This window comes from Microcebus murinus, chromosome 6, assembly GCF_040939455.1.
Source record: "Microcebus murinus isolate Inina chromosome 6, M.murinus_Inina_mat1.0, whole genome shotgun sequence".
Lineage (NCBI taxonomy): Eukaryota > Metazoa > Chordata > Mammalia > Primates > Cheirogaleidae > Microcebus > Microcebus murinus.
Window position 1 is genome coordinate 35,633,510 of NC_134109.1, and position 7,964 is coordinate 35,641,473.

The 7,964-nt window shown below is 47.6% G+C and overlaps 1 non-coding gene across 1 annotated transcript; it reads right to left on the reverse strand.

Moving 5' to 3' along the window:
• Positions 1 to 3,158: 3,158 nt before the first annotated feature.
• LOC142871699 (U7 small nuclear RNA) lies at positions 3,159 to 3,220 on the reverse strand. The gene has a single exon (XR_012919915.1). It is a non-coding gene; the product is annotated as a U7 small nuclear RNA (small nuclear RNA).
• Positions 3,221 to 7,964: the final 4,744 nt, after the last annotated feature.

Genomic DNA, 7,964 nt, shown 5'->3' on the forward strand with positions numbered 1-7,964 from the left:
AGCTCTGCCCTGCGTTCCAGCCCTGCCAGCTTCTTGGCGGCACTGAGCGGGTGTCCTACCAGGGTGCTGGTGCGGTACCCCGGGAAGGGGTGGGGCTGGAGTGAGTCCCTCCTGAGGTCTCCCCGGGGAGGAAGGAACAGAACGTGGCTCCTTCCCTGCTGGTGCTCTCAGGCCTCCGGCTCCAGACCCCTCGTTTCTTTCTTTGTCATGTATTTGTTTTTCATGGGTTTTGTGGTCCGGGTGGCTCCAAGTGGAATTGTGTGGAAAATCCACGTCTGGAGGACAGAAGGTCCACGCTTGTCTTCATTCAATTATCTTGTGTTAAAACACAAGGAATGATGAGGTTTAGTGTCTTGTGTTGGAAATATTTTATCAGTACAGTCTCTCCTTTTTCATCTCCCCAAACCATAAAGAATAACTTGTGAGAGCGGCATTTTCATATTTCATAAAGGGCCGTGTTGAGAGCGAATTCTCCTGCGGGGATGGGCCAGGGTCCCTGTGCTGGTGTCCTCTGGCGATCTGCCCTGTGGTGAGATGAATAGTCCTTGCTAGACTTTTCTTCTCAGAGACACCTTGTTGATTGCCTGTCTCTCTGTCTTTCTCTCTCCTCCTCCCCCTCTCTTCTTGGTTTTTCAAGCTTTTGCTGCTTTTTCGTTTTATCCCTCACTCCTGACAGGGTTTGGCTGGTTGGGAAGCCCTCTGCCTGGCGAATGGAGCAGGGCACCGCCCTTCTGTCCCAGGGAGCCAACTGGTTCCAGGCGTCCCTGCTGTCATTTGACCACGGAGTGCTTGTGAAAGGCGCTGGCTTTCTGGCGCGTTGCCGTGAACTAAGGGCCAGGGCCCCGAGGATGATCTCATTCCGGCGCCACTTCCTGAGAGGGGTGACGGTGGAGCCAGGCCCATCTTCGGGGCATCAGCGGCCCTTCTCCGCCAGCCTCTCTGTGCACAGAGGGCTCATCTGTAGGAGAGTTTCTGGGGTGAGGTAGCACCACTGTTTTGTTCACCAGGAAATAATACCAAGTTTCTCAGTTTTCCCCTTAATGAAGGGTGAGGCCTTGGCCTGGAGCAGGGGTTGAGCCTCTCGGCATCCTGGAGGATGGGACGGTGTAACCTGAGGAGGTTTCCTCGCACCCTGGCCCAGCTACTGGAAATTCTACAAGACCAGCGGAGGCATAACTAGTCTAGGGAGCCCAGAGTGGGACCCTCTGGTGGAGAGAGAACCGTCTCCAATCAGGGGTCTGGACCGCTGTTAAATGTTTTTGCCCCACAAGATAAGTATTAGGTTTTACTAAACTCCCACTGTGTGTGAGATCCTAGGCCGGTGGACACAGGAAACATTGCCATGCCCTTCAGGGCCTGGCACACGGCATCTGAGGCTTCAGTCCTCCCTCCCTCTGGCTATTTTTGTCTCGCCTGTAGACAAAGTTGGATTTCTCTCGTGGAATAAAGCTGTCCCTTGGCCCTGCAGCCCTGTCCGTGTACCCACCAAACTCCATACCCTCTCCTGTCAACAGTTTGAAGGAACGGGCTATACCCATTCCTTCACGCTCATTTGTTCCACTCCCTGCTGCCATCAGCTCCTGTCCCCACAACCCTCCTGACACTGCTGTCACTGCAGTTGCCAGTTGTGAATAACAAAAGAATCACTAAAGCTCTCTGGGGTGCTGGACACTATTGTGTGCTCCCTGCTTCTGGAATTTTCTCCCACCGAAGCTTCCTGATGTGATTGTCTCCTGACTTGTTATGTTCTTTGATGACTTCCTGGGCATATAACAGGGAAAAAGTTGCCCCGGGTTCATCCGTAGCTCCCATTCTGGGTACACTGTGCCCTCTTTGGGGATAATCTTGCCAACTTTCAGTGTTTCTGCTGCCACCTATTTACTGAGATGACTCTAAATATCTCCAGGCTCCAGCCATTTCCGCAGGTTTCAAGACTTGGGGACCCCGCTTCAGGCTAAGCATTTCCACCCAGACCTGCCATGGAATGTCTAAGATTCCTGCTGCTGGCCTTGCATGTACTCTTTCCCCATTCTTTCCTGTCCAACTCTTATTTGTCCCATAGGTATCCATTTAAAGGCCCCTTTCTCAGGGGCCCACCCTCAGGCTAGGAGATACCTCCCTAATAACATTTGTCTGATACTTGCACCTCTCCTCTGTAATACTCTGCAACTGTAAATTAAAAATTAATTACGTATAATCATTCAGTGGCTATTGTCTTCCTTGCTGGACTGAGAGCACCCCAAGAGCAGGGAGCCTGTCCATTTTGTTTCATTGTTGTGTCCCCAACCCCTAACACTATGGGTAGCACAGAGTAAGGGCAGGATACACATTTTTGACCCATTGAACTCATCATTCCTCTCCTTTAACTTCTTCCTTTTCTTGTAATCGCCATCCTGGTTGATAGAAGCATCATCCACTTGGTCACCCAAGGTACAGGAGTCATTCTTGGCCCTTCCCTTCCTCTCACTTGCTATTTCCACTCACCTGCTCATATCCTAAATAGCTTTGTAACCTGATCTCCCCTCCCCATCCTGGCTACCAAAGCCCTGCTTCGTGCCCACATCATCTCCTGTCTCAATTACTGCAGTAACATCCTAATCATTTCCCTTGCATGTCTTCTTGTCCCTCCCCCTTTAAATCCATAGCTCTACACACCTGCCAGAGGGATCTTTCTAGAAGGCAAACTTGGCCACACTATTGCATTTAGGCCCCTTTGTTGACTCCCCCTCACTCAAGTCCCTCAGCACGGCAGGTGTGCCCTGGCCCCTGCCTCGCCCCAGCCTCAGCTCTCACCCCTCCCTGAGCTGCTGTCAGTTTCCCGTCAGCTCCAGGCTGCTGCTGCCTTCCCTCCATGGCTGTGCTGTGCTTTCCTCTTACTCGAAATGCCCTTGCCTGCCACCTCTTCTCCGTCTCCCCAAGTGTGCCTGGGTAACTTCTGTTCCTCCTCGAAGGCTCAGCTCTGATCCCCACCCGCCCACCTTCGCAGAAGGCCTTCTGTGCTGTCTGCTGTGCACCCATAGAGCTCTGCTTCTCTATCCTTGTTCTCACCACGCCATGTTGGAGCCGAGCCTGTGTTTACAACTGTCTCAAATACTCCACTGCAAGCTACTGGGGGCAGGGACCTGTTTTTTTTTTTTTTTAAAGCATCGGGTGGAGGCGGGGATCCTCCAGTGAGGACTGGAAAACCTGCTAGACAAATTCTAAAAGAGCTGTTGCACTAGGGACCAGGTTTTAATCATGTTTGTAACCCCTATGCTTAGTACCGGGCTTGACACATAGCATGCCTTTGCAGGGAAAGAATGAGTGAGTCCAAACAGTGGCATGGAGGGGCAAACTCGTACTAATACCGCTCCTGACATTAACGGGGATTGTACTCTTTCTAGGTGCCAGGCATTGTTCTAGGTGTTTTACATATATGAAGTCTTTAATCTTCACATCAACTCCATAAACTAGGTAATGTTAGTATCCTCATTTTATAGATGAGGAAACCAAGGCACAGAGAGGTTATTTTGTCTAAGATTACATAGCTAATCAGTGGCAGAGCTGGGATTTGAACCCAGGAAATCTGCTTGTAGCCCTGGCCCTTAATCCTTGTATTGCCTTTCCACTAGCAGAGATAACATACATGAACTTTTAAACAATAGGTATCTAAGGTTTTTTTGTTTTTTTTTTTTTTTGGTTTGTGTTTCTTTGTGGGTCTGATAGGGTTCTCTATTCTCAGAAAGTAAAAAGAGTCTAAAGGGAGCCTAACAGGGTAAGCAGTGGGTCTCTCTGGACATTTCTATGGGTTGTGGGTTCTTACCTGGAAGGTGGCGTCAGGTTCAAAAGAATGTGAATGTGTAGATGGATGGAAAGAAGAACTGGATCGGGGCCAGCTTAGTCCTGGGTTTAATACTTTCATCTCTAAATGTCTCAAAGACCACATGTAATGATCTGGTCTTTTGCGATTGTGTTGAATGAGAATGGGAGCATGTCAGACTCTGGTCATTGTTGGTACCTCGTAAGAACAGAGTTTGACAGAAGGAAAAGGAGAGAGAGGAGAGAGCAGGAAGAATTATGGACACTGGGAAAGGAAGCCAGGAAGAAGGGAGGGCTGGGGTCCCCATGAAATCACCTCGTTTCTACACAGTTTTCACACTGACAATTAACCTAACGAATGGGAAGAGAATGTGAAGTGCAGGGCTTCTCCTTATTTGGCTTCTCCCAAGAACTGGAATCTTCACTTTCTGGGGGAAGGAGGGACTTGTGCCTTAGCCCAGGCCAAGATGACAGCACAGGTCCAGGCTCTGAAAGAAGCCAGGGTTGGTGAGCAGGTGCTGGGGAGGGCCCTGAAACTTGAGGATATTGCCGATGTGTCCTTATTGATGTAATGGAGAGGAAGAAAGATACTGTAAGAAAAAGTGGGCTGTTTTTGAAGTAAGTCTGAGGTTGAATCTCCTGCGATAGTTTTAAGATCCTGCTGGCAAGTTCCCAGGTGGGAGTCTGAAGAAGCCCCCCACATGTATGTGTGGACAGGGTCTGCGAGGCCCTGCTCCTGCCACTGCTTTGGAAGTCACTCATACGCCCACCTGACGTCCCCTCTCCTGCATCCCGGTGGGGCTGAGCCTTCTCCTTTCCCTCTTCACGGTGAGAAAGCAGGAGTCAGCAGGCTTTTTCTGCGAAGAGCTAGATAGTAAATATTTTCCACTTTGTGGGCTGCATGTGGTCTTCTGTCACATATTCTTGTTTGTTTTACAATCTTTTAAAAATGTAGAATCCATTCTTAGCTTGTGAGTGGTACAAAAACAGACCAGGGGCTGTCGTCGTTTGACCCCTCCTGGTCTAGAGTGAAATCCAGCTGAAGCTTCAGGCTCTGCCACACGTGAGGGAGTGGCCCAGAGGCCCCAGGTCATGCTCACCTTTGTCTCCGGACAGTGGAGCCTGCGTGGTATGAGATGGGGTGATGCTCTAGACCAGGGGCCTGCAGACTACGGCACTCAGGGACTCTTATTCATTATTGCCTACGGTGACCTGAGTGTCATTAACCACCCGGCCTCTCTCCCAGGCCTCCTGGTTACCGTGGCAACAAGGGTGACTTTTGGTTAATGAGAACAAAAAAAAAATGTCCTTACTTTACTCTCGTGGTGACTTCATGCTAGTAATAGCCCTCATCTCAGCAACAGAGATGGAAATACCTGATGTTGGAATTGGACAAAGGACCTGAAATGAGGAAGATTCCACTCAGAAGGTGAAAAGGCAAAATTCTGCCCTCAAAGAGGAGATGCACAAATATTGCTTTGTCTGGCCTGCGTTAGGTTCAAGTGCCTAAATTTTAATAAAATGGGGCCAGAATTTCACATTATAATTGTCCCTATCTTTTTTCAAATTGAAAAGGTTAATTCAAACATGGCTGTGACACCCATTTGTTAGCTGTAGTTTTTAGACATAGTATTGAGAACTAAGTAACAGGACTACCCCATCTTTGCCTAGTCTCCTGCTCGGTCAACAGGGAAACTCTGACTTGTGCTGTTTCCCTTTTCATGTCAGTTTTCAGGTCCATGTCTCTTGTTTGAAACCATTTGGGGACATATGCTTTGGAATTCAGAATGTTTTAAATTTAGATTTAGTTTAAATTTAGTTTTAAATTTAAATTTAGTGTTTAGGGCAGCATCCCATAATCAAACATGTTTTTATTTTTGCAGCAAAATTTATGAATATTTATACAAATGAGGATAAATAAAGGTTATAACTTAACCTCAGTTCAAGGCAGATTTTGCCACCAAATAAACTGCAAAAAAATTTCTGCTTTGAGAGCTTTTTGAATTTCAGAATTGTGGCAGATAAAGGATTACGACCCATATGATGTCTCTTAAATTAGACTGGAAGCTCTGTGAGTATAGGGGAAGGTACTTTCCACCATGCCTAGCTCAGTATATGCACATAGTAGGTGCTCATTAAAAGTCAGTTGATTATTATTAACATAAACATGATGGCATAAGTCAAGAGTGGTATATAGATATTAAACAACTAGCCCTTATTTATCTTTCCACTTTTCTAATTTCAAACTGTATTTTTGAAAATGTTGGAACTACTCTATAAGCTATAATTAAACCAAAAGCTAACTTGATGGATCATAGGTTGGAAAGTGGTAAATAAGAAAAAGCAATTGGACTCTGTATGTGTTGGCAGGTGAGTGGGGACGAGCTAGTTAACTTGTGGTTTTGTAATTCAGTAAGGATGGACTAGTTGACTTGTGGTTTTGTAATTCAGTAATGTAATATACACAGTAATTAACTTATTAACAATACTGATGAAAATTGGACCTCAAAGAAGGTTTATTGTGCCCCAGTCCCAACTAATTTAAACCATGGGGTGAAAATGAGTAAGTGATATAATTATAATATTGACAATGCTACCGTCCTCTCAAATGTCTAGCCAGCCTTCTGCACAGGACTGAATCTCATTTGGGAGCTCCCATTTGAGAGAAACGAGGGGAATTTGCAGTGGCTGTGAAAATTAACGTGATTAACAAAAATGGGACCCACAGTGAAAAGCTAAAGTCATTTGGATCATGACATTAAAAGCAAGACAGGCCGGGCGCTGTGGCTCACGCCTGTAATCCTAGCTCTTGGGAGGCCGAGGCGGGCGGATTGCTCAAGGTCAGGAGTTCAAAACCAGCCTGAGCAAGAGCGAGACCCCGTCTCTACTATAAATAGAAAGAAATTAATTGGCCAACTGATATATATATAAAAAATTAGCCGGGCATGGTGGCGCATGCCTGTAGTCCCAGCTACCCGGGAGGCTGAGGCAGAAGGATCACTCGAGCCCAGGAGTTTGAGGTTGCTGTGAGCTAGGCTGACGCCACGGCACTCACTCTAGCCTGGGCAACAAAGCGAGATTCTGTCTCAAAAAAAAAAAAAAAAAAAAAAAAGCAAGACAAGTGAGAGTAACCTAAGTGTATGCCTGTATTCAGATTTCTACCTTTGTTGAAGGTAAAACAGGAGGAAGCATCATTTGGTTTTTATATTTAAAAAGTAGATTTAAATGGCAGTGAAGGAATTGAAGCAAAACATAAAACTTATAAATGTGATGATGGTGAGTGGCTGGAAGACATTATCAAAGAGGGCCATGGACTCCCCTATTCTCGGAAGGCGTTTAAGAGCGGCGCTGGCTGGCCGATCAGTGTAACCATTAAACCCGCCTTAAAGGTGGAGGATGCAGCAGCCTCCTGGCCACAGCTGGGTGGGGGGAGTGGAGGTTGGGGGGCCTCCCTCTGCCTCACCCGGGAGAGGGTTTGCGGTGGTGCCCGTGCAGCATCGAGGAGAGCAGGCAGGCTTCTCGAGTGCTGGTCTGTGCCGGCTGACACGACAGCAAAGGGTGGCATGCTCTGTTAAGCATGAGCTGTGCAGTGAGTTTCAAGTGGTTTATTTAGAATCTGGCCGGAAAAGGAAGGGAATATAACAGGTCAGCATTTCCCACCAGCTGGCTGGTGTCTCATGGTAGTAAATGCTCTCATCTCAGACTTTCTGGAGTCCTGCTTGCTGTGAGGCTGAGGACTTCGGTGGTTCCTCCCAGGCCTTGGATTTCCACTTCTGAGCTGCTGTTCTGACACACAGCTAGTGTGGCTTGCCAGGAGCTACAGCCAACCTGGGAAGGTCCCTGAAGGATAGATAAATAGGCTTTTCCCTACTCATCCTCCCTCCACTCCATTCTCACTGGGCACAGGCTGGAAAATTCTCCCCTAGATGCCCACATTAGGGTCCTCTTAGCCTGAGGCTCATGCTGCACTTGGAGGAGGGCTGTCTCTGATATGATCTGCCCATTCTTCATGTGGCTAGAGCACGTGCCCTCAGGTGACGAGGATTTTAGCCTTTGTTTTTTAGGAAGAAAGACCAGCAGCCAAGTTGGGCTCTTTTCACAGGCCTGCTGGGCCACTGTTTCCTGATGACATTCTGTTTTAATTTTCTGGGGCTTTGGTGATTAGA